We start from the raw sequence: 20,000 nt of genomic DNA, 5'->3' as shown, positions 1-20,000 counted from the left end.
AAAGTAAGATTTTCGCAAACTGTGTAGAAATGTCAAAATCCCAGTGACCATTTTACGTTAACACATCATATCCAACAATTTGTTGAGTCGATTTATTTTTGCGATAGGAGAAGGGGAGAATCTTTTTTCTACTGCTTTAATGAAAAACTGGTTCTTTTCCGTTATGTTGAACCTACAGAATTGTCATGCCGCAGCAATGAAAGTATTCAGGCACTTCTGCATGGCAGTGACATGAGACGAATGTATGTATTTTAGTTTCAAGAACGGCCGACAGATGTCACTTGTCAACCAAAGAACAGGGGGCGATAACTCTTCCTTTTCTAAAAGTGCGTGCAAACTAAAATTATATTTTGCTACATTTGTATACAATCTTTCTGTACAAAAAAAAAAAAAAAAAAAAAGAATAAATTACTCTTAAACCTCTATGAGTGTTCCATGTTTTTAAAATTCTATTTCACTACATTGACAAACAAAACTTATATTTTATATATATGTTTATACAATCTTACTGTGAAAAAAATAATCTTTCTGTAAAAAAAATATTCTTAAACCTCTCTAAACGTTTCATGTTTTTTTAAAATATGTTTTGCTACATTGAGAAAATAAAATTATATTTTGATACATTAAATCACTCACTGAAAAGAAATTATATTAAGACATTAAAATTATATTTCGATACATATTTTTATTCAATAAATGTTTCGATTTTCATATATTTTTGTGTTATTTATTTCGTTATATATTTTTGCGTTATTGTAAACACTTGTTTATATTTGACGTTCACATAATGGCCGCTAGATGTTATTTCTCTTTCGAGGGACAGGGTCGATAACTCGTCTCTGTTGCTAATATGTCACTGTCATGCAGAAGTGCCAATATTTAAAAATTAGGATAAACGATATGGTAGGAAATTAATTATTAATGAAAACAGTTTTCGAAGACAATTAGCCAAAATTAAACTTTGGTAAATTGGCCAAAGATTTTCAGTCTTCAGAAAAGATTTATCTCCCTTTTGTTACGATTCGAAAGTTCTATTTTTATTTTTTTATTTTTTTTTAATTTTTTTTTTATTTTTTTGCGAAATTCAATTTTTGCTAATTATCTTCGAAAACTATTTTCATTAATAATTAATTTTCTACTTTATCGTTTTTCGTTATTTTTGGATATGTTCATTACTATGACATGATAATTCAGTAGATCTCATTGGTTTCACATGAGATTCAATATTTCAATTTTCGAATTTCACTACAATAACGAAGAAGAACGGAAAAACTTTCGTGAATCTTCGTCTCAATTTTACATATTTTTAATTGAAGCGAGAGTTGGTCCTATTTATTAAGCCCTTCTACGCGATAGACGAGTCGGGCTGGTTTAAGTTTTTTAATGTAGGGAAAATCCACTCCTCAAAAAGGAGCACTCTAGACTTGGGACAAAAATTAAAATTACCTCAATTTAGAAGATCCTCCACTAACCGAGAACTGAATAGATGAAGTGTAGTATCTGTCCTGATACTCCTATTTATTTGCTTCCCCACGAGAGCAAAATGTGACACAAAGTCGTTTTTAATGAGGGGGAATATCCAGCTCCTCAGAAAGGGGAACTTTGGTTTAGTAGTCAAAAATAAAAATTGCCTTAGTGTAAAAGGGTTCCTCTTCACTGATCAAGGACATGACTAACTTAGTGTAACATCAGAACCGATATCACACTCTGAAAAATGTATTTAATTCTAAAAATTACAAAAATAAATTAGACATTAGGTCATTCAAAAGTGTTGGGAAGGGAGTCTATAACTATTACTGTACTTCATATATGCCTATCATTTTCCTAGCTAGAATCTTCAATCACCATAATACTACATTCACTCCAAGGACCGTCCTAATTAAGATTTCCAAATCGATCTTTATTCTTCTTCTTCTTCTTCTTCTTCTTCTTCTTCTTATTATTATTATTATTATTATTATTATTATTATTATTATTATTAAATATGAACATAAATAAATAGATCGTTTAGTTCAAAGGCCAGGTTGCTATGAATCTGTTCTGGTACTACATTTTGAAATATTTATTTGTAAAAATATAAAAACTTTATATTAACAAATTAGACATAAAATCATTTAAAAGTGTGAGGAAAATGGATATCGTGGTCATTTTTTGATGAGAAAGATTAACAAATGTTCATCCTACTCTTGACTAGAATCATTTCAGTCACCACAATACCACATTCACATTCCGAGCCAGCCTACTTAAGATATCCCAAAATCGATTTGAATGTTTATTGTTCATAAAGATACATGTACTAACAACTTCCGATTTGGGGGTAAGATCAAATCTTAGCCCCAAATCGGAAGTTGTTATTTCGCGCATAACTTTTAGCGAAATAAAATATACTTAGAAATCGAGACTATGGGGAGGGAGGGAGGGAGGGAGAGAGAGAGAGAGAGAGAGAGAGAGACTCGCGACAAAAAGAAAGTCAAGGGAGACAACTGGGGGAAAAGCGAGTTATGGAAGAACACATATTGACTGTCCTTAAGTAGATTTTAAATGTTCTGTTTTAATCGCTGTGTAAATGACAAAAAAAGCGAACTGGTATTATATATATATATATATAAAAAAAAGGCACAGCAAACGAAAGGTAATTTTTTTCTTTGTTTTTACTTACTTATAAATAGAAGCTCCGTCTTTTGTTTTTAGATTTGTTTTGTTGTTGTTGTTTTTTTTAACCGGCTCCGAAAGTATGAAATTATTTCGCGCGATCCTTCCTAGGAAGAATTATGAAGTGAAGAAAATATAGCTCCTGTACTTAGCGTAGGAGGAGGAACGAGTGGAATGGCGCCAGGGATGATACACACTAGAAGAACTCCCCTTCCCTCCCCGCAACTTCGTTTTTATTTTTATTTTTATTTTTTTATTTTTTCTGTAGGTTAAGGATTGTCGAGTAAGGGGTGGGGGTTCTAGAGTGGAGGGAAGTGTTAAAAGACTAGAGGGAAGAGGAAGACATACATAATAAAAAAGAGGAAGTTTAAAAGATGGTCGCAAACGAAAGAAAACAAGAGTAAAAATGAGATAGTAAGAGAGAGAGAGAGAGAGAGAGAAAGAAAGAGAGAGAAAAGAGATGGCTTAGAAATGAGTGTAAAAAAAGAGAGTAAATAACGAAAAAGTAAAAGAAGGGGGAAAGAGATGAATAAAGAACTAAAAAGAGAAAGAGATAAATGGACAGAGACGGGGAGAGAGAATTAAACGAATACGGAAAGATGGATGGGTGAAAAGAAAACAATAATACGATTGGAACTGGGAAATAATTCGGTTAATGCGGAACTACAATTACAAGAAATATTCTCCGTTTGTAAGTTTTTGCATGCGATATCATCCACCCCCCTCTCTCTCTCTCTCTCTCCCCCCCCTTATCTCTCCATCTCTCTATAATAGAGACCGGCCGTGGAAATGATCATCTTTAGAGGCTGAATTCTAAACACTGAAACAAATCTTTTTTTCCCTTCTTTAATTTATCGTTTTAGAAAGTTATCACGTTTTATACGATTTCAAATAGGAACAATAAATAAAACAGTATAGCTACATTCCAAGATATTTATTCAAAAAAATTTATTTTTCATGTAAAACAGTTCCCCAGCACGTTAAAAGTTCGGTACATTTTTTTACAGATCTGTTTCGTTACGAATAAACAACAGTTATTATCATGTCAATACTGACTCTTTTCATGCATATACTCTTCAGAAAAATAGAAAATCTTTGTTTAGAAGGAAAAAAGGCATGACAATATAATGTCGACAAAAAGAAAAACGAAATAAAATTAATAGAAACTCAACATCGTGAATTTGTTCCAGCAGGCATCTTGGTTCATGACACAAGGAACTTTTAAGCAAAGATTTTTACATGCATAAGAGTTCGTTTAGGGCAAGAACAAGAATAAAGACATCGTTAGCTGCCCGAGTATGGCAACGGAACACCATTCATTATTAAATAGAAGAATATAGAGACCGGCATACTCACCAGCCTCAAAACGGTGCCCCTTTTGTGATACAGAGAAATACCACATCATAAGGACTATAAATGACCAAAAAAGATATGTTTGGATGTCCGCAGTGAATACCTCAAGGCCTGTATACATAGGAGGCAAGCGCCCCTAATAAACTAGGAGAACCGAACAACAAACGAAGATCCCACATAAAGGAAATTCTTAAAGAGTATTCTAAATAGAGTCAAATTAACGCATAAAATAAATTAGCAAAATTGAAAACAGATATTTAGGCAATTTTTTAAAATAAAGAGCTAGGAATTTTTTACGGCTTTATAAAGGAATACCATAAACTCAAATATATTAAAATATAAGTAAGAATTAAGTGAAATGATATAGGTTGAGAAAGTTCTATTAGAAAGGTCTCGTTATTATAATTCAGTAAATTAATATAAATTACGTAGGACTACACCTACTATAAAGTAAGCGGGAATGTTAAATGGTAAAAGCATAATTTTTAATATATATATATATGTGCGTACATGTGTGTATGCATGTATATGTGTGTAGGTATATGTGCGCATATGTATATGTATGTATATATGTATACATGTATGTATGTTTGTATGTGTATATACGGGTATGTATGTATATGGCTATTTTAGGCGAATACATTTGACATAGAGTGGAATAAAATACTTCAATATATATAGACAATAATTCGACAAAAAGATAAATAAATAAATGTATACATAAATAAATTAACCAAGGAGCTAGATAAACGAATACCATCTTCCAAAGTAAACAAAGATATAAGAAAATATATTATATTATATATAAACTCAAATATATAAAACTTAAAATAGAAAGAACTCAAATATAAAAGGATCTTTAGGGTAAATGACTTTACATAGGTTGATCATCATTTTAAAAAAAGGCCTCAACATTACAATTCAGTAAATTAAATGAAAATAGTTTATATAGAAATACACTGGCTATAAGGTCACTTTGAACCTGATATTATTTAAACATACTCAGATATATAGTAACCTAATATGAAAATATAATAAAATAATAGCATATGGAATACTGATCCGTTAACTTTTAATTAATCAAAATTAAAAGCGTATAAAAAAATATAAAATATAAAAAAGTGATGATTCATGAGTTACCTCCCTTTAATTAAAATTTTTAAAACGTGATCAAAAGATTAACGAATTAAGAATATACATTAATTACTTCCCTTAGACCCGTCAGAAATAACCGATCAAGACCGGATGCCACATCAATTAAGAACAAAATAGGACAAAATAAATTAAACAAAATAATTTAAACATATACTTACTAAAATATATTAAATAAATAATTGAAAATTTGATATTTAAATGAAATATATAGAAATAGGGACAATTAAGCTATAATTAAATAAACATTATTAGAGATAATGTGTGCGGTCCTAGTTTTTCCTCGGAAAGATAAACAGAAAACAATATGGCAGACGAGAACCTCACATTATTTACCATTAACTGGTCCTTTTTATGTTTGGCTTGAAACCGACGGTACCCATGTTTTTCTGACCTTCTGAACAGTTTTAAATATATATATATTTCTACTGCAGATATCCTAACTGTAATCTTTGAACGTATATACCATCCACTGGACAAGGCAGGGGAGGGCAGGGTAGTAGCCCTAGATATGTCTTTTGACAGGGTATGGCACGGTGGTTTCATGGAAATCACATCTTATGGTATTACTGGACGAATACTTAACATAATTAAATCCTTCTCAAATAAGAGAAGAATCCACATTGCCCTTGATAGTCGGACGTCAAAACAATATGATATAAATAAGGGTGTATCTCAGGGGTCGATCCTTGGACCTTTATTATTCTTGATATTTATAAATGACCTTCCTGATAAAATTGTTTCCGAGATGGGCATATTTGCTGACGTAATAACGCTCTATAACAGGCACGATGGGAAAAGAATGAACACATATCCAAGGCAATGGCGGAAACCCTCGAGGAAGATTTTAAGTCTGTAGTGGAATGGGGTCAAAAATAAATGGTAACGTTCAATGCTGCCAAGACTAAGCTCGTTTCCTTTAATAATTACAAAAAATCTTCTCAACAACCAATAGCTATGGCTAAAGATACATTACCTGAAAGTACTTCGTTCAGACTCCTCGGCTTAACGTTCACAGGGAACATGAGTTGGAACAGATACATCGAGGACATTGCCAAGGTTGCTGCAAGGAAGGTGGGCTCTCTCTACCGTGCTAGAAAGTTATGTTGAGCGACAATCAATTACTAAGTAAACCTAGTATAGAATTTAACTCGATATGGGAACTGTTAATTATAAATAATAATAATAATAATAATAATAATAATAATAATAATAATAAGTAGACAACATATATATATATATATATATATATATATATATATATATATATATATATATACAGTAATAATAATTATGAATAAATATTGGTATTCACAAGTAGAAATTAAATAGGTTTAGGGCTTCCAAAATTCGTACTAGTGTTGTATATTGAAGGAGACAGCTCCTGGTTTTAGTTAGAAACGAAGTAATTAGAATCGAATATTATTATTGAAGAAGAATTATGGAATCAAACGCAGTTATTAAACTTTGAAATGAATACCCTTTTGTTAGCTAGATACGATTCCAGGAATGCAGTGAATTATCCTCTGTAGTGAGGAAGGCTAATTAGAAATAACTTATACAACAAAGAACGCGCGTAAACAGAAAGTTGTGTTGGTTTAATTTGGATCGGAGCAGGAATAATGGAACAATGGAATTAAAGAATGTCCACAGAGAAAATCTGGGACTTGTGTTGCAAGGGCACGTATTGGAAGCAAGTGCATGTGCACGTGCATTTATATGGGATTCACATTTTTTGCCCGTGTGCTGACGTCACAAAGAAGTCTAGAATCAATATATACACTTAAGCAGTAAGGCAGTAAGTCAGTGTCAGTCAGGAGTCCAAGTGAGTTGGGAAGAGAGGAGCAGTTAGTCCGGTAGAGCGGACCGGGGAGACTGACAGAAACTCCTAGGAACCGAAGGAGACAGGAAAAGAAGACAATGTAGCAACTTAGCATCGAATTCCAATCACCAGCTGGATGAATAAACGTCTGGTATTTCTATGTAAGCATTTTGCCTTCGTTCATCTTTCAACCACAAGATAATGTCTTTTGTCTTCGTCTTGTATAAAGAACTACGTGCGAAACCCCCTTCCAAAAGTTGAATGTATCCCTCCTCTTTAATAATGCAACTTCCTTTTATTTAAAGAACTTTCATTAACACTTCTCTTCATGTCTATCTCTCAGCTCCTCTGTCATGAGAATTGCTCTCTCTCTCTCTCTCTCTCTCTCTCTCTCTCTCTCTCTCTCTCTCTCTCTCTCTCTCTCTCACACACACACACACACACACACACACACACACTATCGCTTCTATTATAAATGTAGACTCCCCAAATATTGGGTCTCGTCTCGTTGCTGTGTATCTGCATGCAACACTAGAACTGTCCGCAAGGATCCGTGGCTTAGAGTACTTGGAAAAAGCAATTGTGAATCAAACAAAGCATTGTGAAAATAACACTGAAGCTGAAAACAGTAGCCCGGAGAATCCAAATTATACAAATAATCAATCCTCATCTCCAAAATTCAAAAACATAATAATTATCAGTAAAATAAAACCATTTCCCCGCCTTTTTTTTTATTATTTTACTAACAGAGAATGGAAGGCCTCGTCCAGTCGTAAAATATGCTAAATTATATTTTACTTCATTCAGATGTTGTATTTATTATTGCCATTATTAACATATTCTCTGTTGGATATTGTATTGTACCTAATATATAGTACTGATTTCAAAAGAAGAAAAAAAAGTAACTTGGGTGCCAGAAGCTAAAATCGAAACCAAAAAATTTCGCTCCCCAGCTGCATTCTCTACCATTTGAGTTATTGACAGATAGATAAGAAATATTTAACATTAAACCACTTCATGTTATGAATGGATTTGCGCATCCATCCAAACAAAGATTTTACTCATTATAAACCATCCTTGGTGTATGATGACTAGGTTTTATGTGACCAGAAGTTTAAGAGTTCATCGGTTAAATATTTTCCCACAGACAGACACGCAAAAATACATACATCTACTGTTTTATTTATATAGATTAAAATATTCATTAATTTTCCTCCCTTTTTAAAAATAAGTAACGGAGGCTAAAAACCACTAGAGGATAAGGGTTAATGATATAGATGGATTATCACTTGAATAATGAAGAATATTATGACAGGATTAAAGATGTTGAATAGAATGAACAACATGTTATGACTTATGAGAATGGTTTATGACAAGTATTTGGTGGCATTAGCTTTGAAGATGACTATATCTTTGCCGTCAGCGAAGGAATTCCTCATGCTTCTAGCATAGTTATATATATATATATATATATATATATATATATATATATATATATATATATATATATATATATATATATATATATATATACTAGGAAAGATACCCGCTCTTTGCACACGATTTTGCTGTATGCTCAGATACTCGCTTCACGGGCATCCTTGTGGTAAGTGGATGTTGTAAGAGCGACTATTTCTTAAGATGTTTAAATTTTTTAACTACCTCCTAAAGTGACTATATATCCAACGATAAACTTTAAAAAGTTATATCAAAAGTGACACTTATAATGTTACATATAAAAATTGAAACAATTACAAAGAATCACAATGATTTAACATTTGTTTAATTGGTTGAAGGGATGGGAGTAGAGGAACATGATTTGATTTAAATTCACAAAGAAATTGGCCGGCGTCATGGTGGCAGACCACAACTTGGTGTGTACCGTTCCTAGGTGGGGGGGTATGTAGAACCACACCAAATATGACTTTGATTTTAACCTTAAACGCAGACTATCTTTAGATCAGGTTTGGTCATGATCGGTTCAGTGGTGTGGGATGTAGGAGAGTATATATACATAGGCTATGACCTTGACCTGTGACCTTTATCTTGCAAAATGGTGTGCAACATCCCTAGATGGGGGGATCATCATCATGCAAGATTTGATCATGATCGGTCTAGTCATGTGGGATGTAGGAGAGCATATATACATAGGATATGACCTTGACCTTTTGACCTTAAACTTGAAAAATGGTGTGCAACATTCCTACTTGGAGGCCCATCATTATGCTAGGTTTGGTCATGATCGATCCAGTGGTGTGGACTTTAGGAGAGTTGTAAACACACACACACACACACACACACACACACGAGAACGCTATTACTTTATATATATATATATGTGTGTGTGTGTGTGTGTGTGTGTGTGTGTGTGTGTGTGTGTGTGTGTGTGTGTGTGTGGTTCCTTGAATAAGTTTCCAGATTTTTTTTTTTTGTAGAGGCATTTAAAATTGTTGTATATTCAGTATGTTTTTGCTATACATCTTATGGAATGACTAACCCATTTTTATGATTTCAGGTTCAAATGAACAGCTACAACAGAAATTGGAATACACCATACTGAAGCCTGATTGTTACAGCTGGTGAATTAAGAAAATGAAATCGAGACATGAGGACACTTTAGAAGAACGATTTGCAATAAAATTTCGTTTTAAACTTGGAAAAAACGCCACAGAAATGGATGGAATGCTTCAAACTGCACGGTGTGGTGTCAGTGTGGGAACTTTACACACAATTATTCACGAGGAACTGATGTCGAAGATTTCCAAAGGTACTCAGAAAAGATCAGAAAGAAAGATGTCATGGCAGCAAAGAGATGGTCGTCGATCAATTCAGATACCACAGTCCAGACCTTGCTCCTTGTGACTTTTGGTTATTCCCTAAGCTCAAGGAGAACTTTAGACTGTCGTTATGAGACAATTGACATGAAATAGGCTGTGAGAAAGATCATTGACACGCTTAAACAAGAAAACTTTCATGGGACTCTCCAGAAGTTGTTGGAACAGTATAAGTGCATTGCAGCCAGAGGAGATTACTTCGAAGGAGACTACAGTTTCATGTGTGTACTATCAATAAAGGTGCACATACGAAAAATATGTGGAAACTTCTTTAAGGTACATCGTATATATTAATCAAGTAATTTGAATTTTAATGCTTTTAAATCAATACATGTGAAATAAAATATACCTCAAGGTGTTTTGTTTTTTTTGGATGGCCTGTGATTTCTGCATTTAAGAAAGACTTAAGCAAACAACAGCACTTCCCCAAATTCTAACCCTTCCTCACCGTAGACGATACTATGAATATAATGAAGAATTACTTTTGACTTCTATCCAGTCATGGCTGACAGAATGAGAGTATGCTATCGCCGTAGGTGAAATGAAGGGTTCGATTGGAAATTTCGTATAAATTCTTGAATTCAACAAGATGCATTTGAAGAAAGCCGGAGATTACACCGGCCGAAGTGCTTTGTGAATAATATCCAAGATGAGAATGGTAATCCAGAAAATCCAAGTAACACCATATTTGATAACGAATATGAATCTATCTATATATCTATAAAAGTGAAACTGTCTGTCTGTGTGTTTGTGTGTGTGTGTGTGTGTGTGTCTGTGTGTATACATTTCCCTACCAAAGTATCCTGTCAATTTTCAGTCTACAGACTCGAGATTTGAACTAAGGAGTATTGCGATTTGGGAAAATCTTTTTAATCGGTTTTCGGCCAGAAATTTGGCTGTCAAGTGGTCAAAGTCAATGATTTGACTTTTAAAAACTCTACCAAACTCCTTTGCCAATTTTAGATATAGGTTACTTGAACATGGATCAAACTTTTTAATTTAATTTGAGTCGAAAATAATAAATGTTAAAGTGTTAAAATTGGGGTCAAAGTTAGAAAAAAATTGACCTCTGGCGTCTCTTCCAAATTACGCAGCCAATTTTTAGTCTAAAAATTTAAAATTTCACATAAAATGTATTCAGACATAGGGCAAGCTTTTTAATCGTTTTTGCTTGGTTGAAAATTTGGCTGTCAAGGGGTCAAAGTTCAAAAGATTTGACCTTTGCGGTCTCTAGCAAACTATTCAGTCAATTTTGGGTCTAAACCTTTGAAATTTCACATAAAGGGTATTCAGACATACAGCAAGTTTTTTTAATCAGTTTTTGGGCAAAAATTTGGCTGGCAAAAGGTCAAAGTTCAAAAGATTTGACCTTTGCAGACTCTACCCAACTCCTCTGCCAATTTTTGTATCTAAACACTTGACATTTAAAATGTAGGTTACCTGGACATGAGTCAAACTTTTTAATACATATATACATATGCACATAAAGTTGTGAACAGTACATAGGGTCCAAGCAAAGTCGGGCTGAACTGCTAGTTATTGATAAAAGTAAAGTCACTTATAATGGCAGCCCGAGATGATCTTGCTAGAAGCCATAACTTTGCTTTTTGTTTTATCTTTTTGTCCGTGTTTCCAAAATGAAATCTAATTTTTTTCGTTTTCTTTAAAGCGAAAGTTTTTTTTTATATTGTTTCTCCTTTAAGAAACATCAGCACGTCGCCAGTACGAGGATTTCCGGTTTTATAAGTTATTCACAGTCTCTAAACGATATGCAACATTTTGTTTTGGCATGTGTCAAGCTGAACAAAAAATCGTTATGTTTATTTTTATAGCAAGTTTTTACGATTAAGAATGTATTGAATAAACATACATATTAAATCATCTATACAATAAAGTAAAGTCAGTTGGATTCGATATCGATAATCATTACGTCTCTTCCTGCAAAATAAATATTTGATTCTGAACATTTTATTTTCTTGAACGTTAGTACATGTTGTTCAGAACAATAAAATGTAATTTAATTTAATACTTTTCAGAAAATAATTTATCCAATCGGATTTATTTTCGTACAGACATTTCAGACGTACATTCCTTACAAACTTATTTCCCTTTGTTTGGAAAAGAAAACAAATACATTAGAAAGAAAAGGGGATGTAACTTTGTATTCATTCATTGCAAACTTGCTTCTTTTTTTTTTGGAAAAAATAAAATAAAATTTAGTAAAGAAGAACAAAATAGTCATGTTTCTGATTTTTTTTTAGATGAGGAGTGGTACTTCGGTATTTTTTGTATTCGGTCTACTGTTCTTATCTTGAGTGCTATTCTTATAGCGTTTTGTTTGCAAGAACTCGGGGCTTAGTGGATAATGTACTTGGTAAAATTCAGTTGTAAGTTACTGGGGGCTGGAGATTCAATCCTCGGTGCGACATTCAAAATACAATTGCCAGTTATTAGGACTTCTTTTCAATCATGGCTGACAGAAAGAGAACATGCGACTCTCGTGGATTAAATAAAGGGATCCGTTCGAAATTCTGTGCAAATTTTCCAGTTCGATAAGATACAGCTGAAGAAAGTCGCAGGTTACAGCGACTGAAATGTTCGAATAATAGAACAGTAGTCCGAATAATCCAAATATTAGGAACGGAATAGTTGTAGAAAAAAAAAGATAAACAAAAAGTGGAAGTACATTCCAGGGCAATACTAGGTAGATAAGCTAATAATCGCTAAAATAAAAATAAAAAAGAATTCACAATATTTTTATAACAGAGAGAGAGAGAGAGAGAGAGAGAGAGAGAGAGAGAGAGAGAGACGAAACCGTTTGCGCCCGTCTTAGGAAATACAACATCTGAGTGCTTGTTATTTTTTTATGTTTATATTTTTACTTTTTTAAATACGGTAACAGTGTAATGGTGTCCAGACATTATGCACGTCAATTATTTTAGTAACAGTAAGTAGCGAGTGTAGCAGTAGCGCAATATGATAAATGACATAACTTAAACAACACGTCTTTTCACACGTAAACTATACATAATTATTTTCAAACAAATTTCGACTCAGATTACCATCTATATAGTTATAAAACTCAGATCAGCTTGCTTACTTGAGCGTTTATACCGTCCATCCAGTTTCTGACTTCCGGTTTCAAAAATTCGTCTGTTTACCTATTTAATATCCGATATTAAAAGCCAGTGCTGCTACTCAAAACATGCCCAAGGTCAACAATATTTTTTAAAACTGATTTTAACGTGTTTTCTTTACAAATAAATGTAATTTAATCTCGTTAAGTTAAAAAATATATATACAATATATATCTATAATCATAAAATCATATTTACTGTTTTTAGTAGCGCTCCTGTAGATTCAGACGATTTTTTTTTCAAGCCTTACTTAAAAAATATTTTTTCTTCAAGAAGGGGGTGGTAGAAACTTGGTTTTAGCAGTACTTTTAGTAGGGCCTTCTTAATTTTAATTAGTGCTTGCAGTAGTGCTAGGCAGGCTTCCTGAGTTTTTTTTTTTTTCACTAATCACTTAAAAAAATGTTTTCTCAAGACAATAAAAGACAATATAACAATATAATCTCAAAATCAGTTATTATTTTAAACATTTTTCATTTTACCCTTTAAGGTCCAACAGGTAGACTAGTACTATTTAAAAATAGCGCGGGTCGTTAAATTCCAAAACACTTTTTAAAAAGTCGTAAATAAATAAATAAATAAATAAAAATGAATGACGATGGGGGTGGAGTAGACCGAACTTTTCTCAAAGAAATAAAAGCATCATCATCATCATCATCATCATCATCATCATCATCATCATCATCATCATAATGATAATAATAATAATAATAATAATAATAATAATAATAATAATAATAATAATAATAATAATAATGGCCAATGTCAAATCGGGGCTGTACATCGGTTCTAAAAATGGGGGATCGATTTACTAGAACGTTGTATGTGAAACTGAACCTCCTTCTAAATCTTTAAATATTGATTTTGTTCAATTTTTTATAATGTAGTAGCTTAGTGTCCAATAATCCGCAGAAATAGTTGAAAAAAGACGAAAGGGGGAAAAATCGTAAGGCGATTCCGATTGTTCAGGTGCATCTACATATTTTAAAAAAATATTTTCTTTACCGTAATTGTGCGTGATAAAGTGGAACTTGATAAAAAAAAAACGTTTTTCGTGTCCCACATTATCTATTCATGATCATTTTATTTGTATTTTTCATGGCAAGTTGGAATTGTTTTAAAACAAAACAAAAAAAAATGTTTTTCTAATGTAAAAGAAAATTACTTGATCAATTTACAGATTTAAAAATATATTTGGGTTTTTACGATCTAACCAAGCGTACTGTATTTCCATAAAAAGAAATCAAAATCTACTCTTTTTTGGCGAATACGTTTCACCGGCCTTTAAAGAAGGAAATTTTTTAAAAATAATTAAAATGTAACATTTTAGCGTGAGGGATCACTTTCCTATATAAATTTAACGTAAAATGAGACCCCACTTCTTGACAACGTAGCGAGATGTAATCGTTAGCATTTTCTTCAAGTTTAATGGCAGGGTGTGGAGGCAGAATGGGTAAGAGTGGGGTCATAAGTTCCAAACATTTTAAAAATACGTAGAAACACTTCAAAATCTGTGTATGTGGGGGACTTTTCATTTTTTTTTTGCTTTGAAAAGGTTTCACCGTTAAATATTACTTAATCAGTTAATTATTATTTCCTGATATTTTAAAGGTTGTTAAAAAAAACTAGGGTGGACCTGTACAATGCATACTCCCCCCTTATATTTTTTTCTTTTCGTTTTTTTCCCCCAGTTTTTTTTTGTTTTTTTTTCAACAGATCACACTCCTCATTCATACTGTGATAAAGGATTTTTCATTTAATCTAAGGGCAATAATGTTAACACCTTTATTATCCAATGTATTTCGTATAGTTTTCACTGGTCGCCATATTTTTTTCGTGCGCACGTGCATTCAATTTCTTTATGTACGCTCGAAATTGCGTATTGTTTTCACTGGTTGCCACGCTTGTTTTCGCACGCGCGTGCATTCAATTTTTGGGCGTTTATAGATTAATTCTGTATACTCACTTGCACTTTTATACATTAATTCTGTATACTCACTATTCCATAACTAGCTATAACATATACTGACCCAACGGGTCCCGGGTAGTCTAGTTTTCTATTAAAAATTAAAAAAAAACTGTTTGCATTGACTTATTACAGATAATATATATTTATAGATAATTTATAGAAGGCTATAAAATGCCGAAGTGGGTTGTACCGTAGTCTTCGTAATATATTAAGAATATCGAGGAACTAAAATCATGTAACATGCTGACGTCATTGAACTTGGTCTACTGAATCTGGTCACTGGTCACAAGAAAAAACCGGAAATAGATAACGTCTAATGACAAAACTGGAAGATAGATAACTATTTTCGGGGATTTAGCAGAGACGTCAACAAACGAAAAAAAAAAAGCTCAAATATTCAAATATGCATGCATGTTACCGAAAGCAAGATAAGTTACTCTTCTACCTACCTGAATAAGTTATGTTTGTTTTAACGCAATCTAAAGCTTTTATTCAGTTCGAAAAAGAACTAATGTTGAGCTGCTAAGGTATGCGGGAAATCAAGATGGCTGATGAAAACACAGTCTTCGGAACGTCAAAAATGGTTCAAAATTCGAAAAAAAAAATATATATTGATAGAAATCCACCCAAGAAGTGTTGGGAAGTGTCACAGTGACACCTATTAGGTGGATTTCTATCAATATTTTTTAATTATTTTTTTTCTCGAATTTTGAACCATTTTTGACGTTTTGAATACAGCGTGTTTTCGTCCAACGTTACATTTGGATATATGCAATTAAAAAAAGAAGTTCTTGCCAAGTGAATATAGCAAAGTAAGATATTTTAAAAGTTTAATCATTAGTAAAATTTGAAATTTCATAGCGATATTTAAAAAAAAAAGAAGAAGTAAATGAGTTGTTTTTATCATTAAAGTTCATTTTTTTTTTCGTTTTTGTCTGTGTGTCAAAAAATAAATAAATAAATAAAAAAGACAAGGAAGAGGCCCGAAACAGTCGAAAGAAATGTTTTTTTTAACTTCGTAAACAATATTAGTAAAAAAAAAAAAATCAGAAAAAGAAAAATTCAAATTTTTAATTAAATTCTACAACAGATTTTGGGGAGTCGTTTTACAATCCACAGAGATTCGAGAAAGTGATCCAAAAACAAATATATGGCAAATAAATGTCACCCAAAACAAAATAAATTACTTTTCTACCTAAGTGGACCAGTTTTTGGAGTTTTATTTAATTATTAATACTATATTTGATGTAAAATATTTATTCGATTCAAAAAACAAGTAGTGTCGAACGTTGCATTTATTAAGTGGGTTTCTGCCACTATTTTATATATATTTTTTTATTTTTAACTCATTTTCGTCACTTCAAAGATATAAGAGATACCACGCAGTCATTTTTTATTGTGCTCGTGTAACGCTCGACACTACTTGTTTTTCGAACCGAACAAGCGTTTTACATTAAATAAAACTACTGAAATATTTTCCAGCTAGGTAGAAGAGTAACTTAACTAGCCTTTGGTAACATTTATTTGTTATATATATGCCTTTGTTACCATTTTTATTCATTGTAAAACAAGTTCGATTTTTGTAATGTTTTAATGTTAAATATTTGCATTATTTCTGCACTAGTAACGTTGTAATGTTTGTAATGCACTAGTAACGTTGTTTGTTTATATTAACATTATTTGTTTGACTTTAATGTGTTTTTATTTTTGCGAACTTATCGTCTGTTTTTCAGTTAAACTTATTTATCGTTCGTTTTCGCTTTAAAATTATTTATTGTTGGTTTTGATTTAAAAAATATTGTTCGTTTTAGATTTTGAAGAAATGTTGTTGCTCGTTTAGATTTTAAAATCTAAGGAACAAAAATCTTGTTTTTCGTTTTGTTTTTTAAAAACACTTGTTCGTTTGGATTTTTTTGTATTGTCCGTTTTGATTCTTAAGAATATTTATTGTTTTTCGTTTTAGTTAAAATATTTATCGTTTAATTTTAAGTTGGTTGTTTAAATACTTTTCATTGCATAAATTCATATTTCATGTTTTGCAGCATTTAATTGTCTTCTGCCACAAACTTACGTAATTTTACATACATAATTTTGTTATTTATATTGAACTAGCGGGGGTACCCGGCGTTTCCCGGGTGTTTGGAGGTGTGTGTGGTGTTAAATAAAAAAGATACCGGGGGGTAGGATCGAACCCGAAGCCTTGAGGCGAAGTTTGAAAATAAAATCGGCCAGCCAGAATGAGTTACTGAAAGATGTTTGAATTTATTTAAGTAAGAACCAAATTGACAGGTGCGCGCACGGAAGTCGTAGAGCAATAGCTATTCAGCAAATGAGGTAAATTACCAGGTTTGTTTGTTATAAGCGAAGTAAAAAAAGAAAACAACGTTAAAACTTAAGTGGGGTGGTAATCAAAACATCGAAAAAAAACACAAAAAAATTAACGTAAGGCAAACGAACGATGTTAAATGTAAAAATCGGAAAAACAAAAAAGAAATGGCTCATATAAGTCTGTTTCGATATTAAAATTTAAAAAATTGGTGGGTACCCGGGTGTTTTGGGGTGTGGTCGGGGGTGGATAAGCGAAGTAAAAAAAAAAAAAAAAAAAAAAAAACAGAAAAACGAATGTTAGGTGAAAAATGGCTTAAATAACACTGGTTCAATATTTAAATTTAAAAAATCGAAAAAAAAGAAGACATCTCACACCATGATTCGAACCCAAAAGGTTTAAATAATGAACCAACGCGCTAATCAACTGAGCTAACGCGACGTACATGAAATTTAATCAGTTTTTCAACTATTTAAAGTAAATCAGGTCATGACATCATCTGACGCATGCGTAGAACAGGTCGTCGTCACGAGAGGACCGTTTTTGTTGACCACCCCCTGTCGAAAATTGTCGATTTCGGGGTGAAAAAATCAACGTTTTTGGCTAATTTTTCGATATTTTTCAAGCGAAGGACGGAGCTTCAATATGCTACCGAGTTTGTGAATTTTCGTCGTGTCTGTCGAAAGTTTTTAACGGACACACACACATACATACATACATACATACATAAAAACATACATACACACATTTTCGCTTTTATATGTATAGATAAAGTTTAGTTTTACTATAAATCGAATCGTGTTCTTTTCTTTTTTTTTAATGTTATTCATAAGTAAATAATGAACATATTTTAGTCTTTAAAATTCAGGAAAAACCGAAATGTTTAATTACTTTTAATGCATAAACACACTTTTCCGTTTTGATTTTTTTAAAACTAATATTGAATGAGTGTTCCTTATTTTCTCATTTTTAATGCATTTTCTTTTTTTTTTTTTGTAAAATTTTTTGATTCATTATCAACAGTCTGACTGTTCGGCATCTTGATTGCTAGGACCTCAGCTATGACATCATTTTTCAGCTCACGGGCCTTGACATATATTACGAAGGCCACAATTTTACGCAGGATAACTGAATTTTGAATAATAAAGGCATTTCTAATATAATTTAATTTTACTTACTTCCAGATTATCCCTCAGTCACTATATTTATATGTGCCACGTAGCAATATCAAAATAAAATATCAAGTATAAAAATAGAAACGCTTGATAGATAAGTAATATCCCCGAAATATTGTGTGTGTGCACACGCGCGCGCGTGTGTGTATTCGGGCATATTTCATTTCTATACTAGCATAGGTGCCCGGTTGTTTAGAGGTGTTTGTTGAGCAAAAAAATATTTAAAAATAATGATAATAAAAAATGGTAGTAGGCAGGCAGGGTGGAACCTGTACCGCGAAGGAGTAAAAGAACGTGAAAAAAGTGACATCTTTGCTGTTGCGCCTATAGACAAACCGAAAGTGACGAATGTTTAAATTAAGGCTAGTCAATCTAAAAGAGGGGATGACTTTCGAAAATATCGGCGAAAAAAGCGACCCCTCCCTGTAGAAAAGTGCCCAATTAAGAATGACGGAATTAGTATTTTTAGCCAATTTTTCGATATTTGTCGTCCGAAGGGTGGAGCTTTAAAATGATACTGATCTCGTGATAATTCGTCGCTTCTCTCGAAAGTTTTTATGAGGCATACATGCATACATTTTAACAGACAGGTGAGTTTTATATTATAGACTAGTCTGGGTGCCCGGCATTGCCCAAGTGTGTTGGGCGAAAAAAAAGTGGTAGTAGGCAGATCAAGCTCGAACCCGTACCGTGAAGAAGGAAAAAAAAGTGAAAAAAAAAGTGACATATTAGCTGCTTCGCCCATCGCCAAACCGGAAGTGACGTACATTTAAATTAAGGCTAGACAATCGAAAAGGCGATATCTTTCGAAAATATCAGCGAAAAAAGCGACCTCTCCCTGTAGAAATGTGCCCAGTTGAGGGTGAAAGAAATTAATCATTTTGGCCAATTTTCGATATTTGTGGTCCGAATGGTTGATCTTCAAATTGCTGCCGATCTCGTGAAAATCCGTCGCCTCTGTCGAAAGTTTTTGCGAGACATACATACATGCATACATTTAAACAAACAGGTGAGATTTATATTATAGATGCAGAAATAAAAGAAAATAATAAAATAAAGTAATTTTCGACCGCATTCATCATTTTTACTATGAAATAAATTGTATGCATTTAAGTAAACATTGTTAAACATGAGAAAATGTTTCAGCTTTCTTATAATTTTTTCAAAATTTTTCTAGCTTATTTTTTTCTCACTTACAATTTAAGAAAAACTAGAAAGAAACAATTTTATTCATAAGTTTAAATACCTTTTTCGGGGAATACAACTCCAATAATGATGATGATGATGATGATGATGATAATAATAATAGAACCAAGAACATTGAGGCTGCACATCTATAACTTCTCTATCCCCTCCTTCACTCCCTGTAATTACCCCAGAACCCCCCTAAAAAGAGAATGATGTGAAATAGTCGAGAAGGTCAAGGAGGATGGAAAGACCGAGGAGAAAGCGCTGAACAGACCTCCGCTGGACAAGTGCAAAGAGAACTGAGACCTTGGAGAGATATATTGCCACTCAAATTCCAGTGGACCAATGGTCTTTGTCAGCAAGAAATCAATAGTAAGCGACTGTTGCGATATTAA

At 32.6% G+C, this 20,000-nt stretch overlaps 1 protein-coding gene across 5 annotated transcripts in view; it reads right to left on the bottom strand.

The window, feature by feature from the left end:
* LOC145243494 (uncharacterized) overlaps window positions 1-20,000 on the bottom strand; it is a 318,659-nt gene that overhangs the window by 236,227 nt on the left and 62,432 nt on the right. Inside the window, exon 1 of one of the 5 annotated variants that reach the window (XM_080106443.1) lies at window positions 2,660-2,863. The exons of 3 other annotated variants lie outside the window; for them this stretch is intronic. The gene's annotated coding sequence lies outside the window, so the exon portion shown is untranslated. Of the gene's footprint in view, window positions 1-2,659; window positions 2,864-20,000 lie in introns of those variants that run through there. One more of the 5 variants, XM_080106447.1, reaches the window with a different exon arrangement.

This window comes from Euprymna scolopes, chromosome 22 (assembly GCF_053919585.1).
Source record: "Euprymna scolopes isolate OS-2025 chromosome 22, ASM5391958v1, whole genome shotgun sequence".
Lineage (NCBI taxonomy): Eukaryota > Metazoa > Mollusca > Cephalopoda > Sepiida > Sepiolidae > Euprymna > Euprymna scolopes.
Note: the sequence above shows the minus strand (reverse complement) of the source record. Positions and strands in the feature narration are given on the sequence as shown.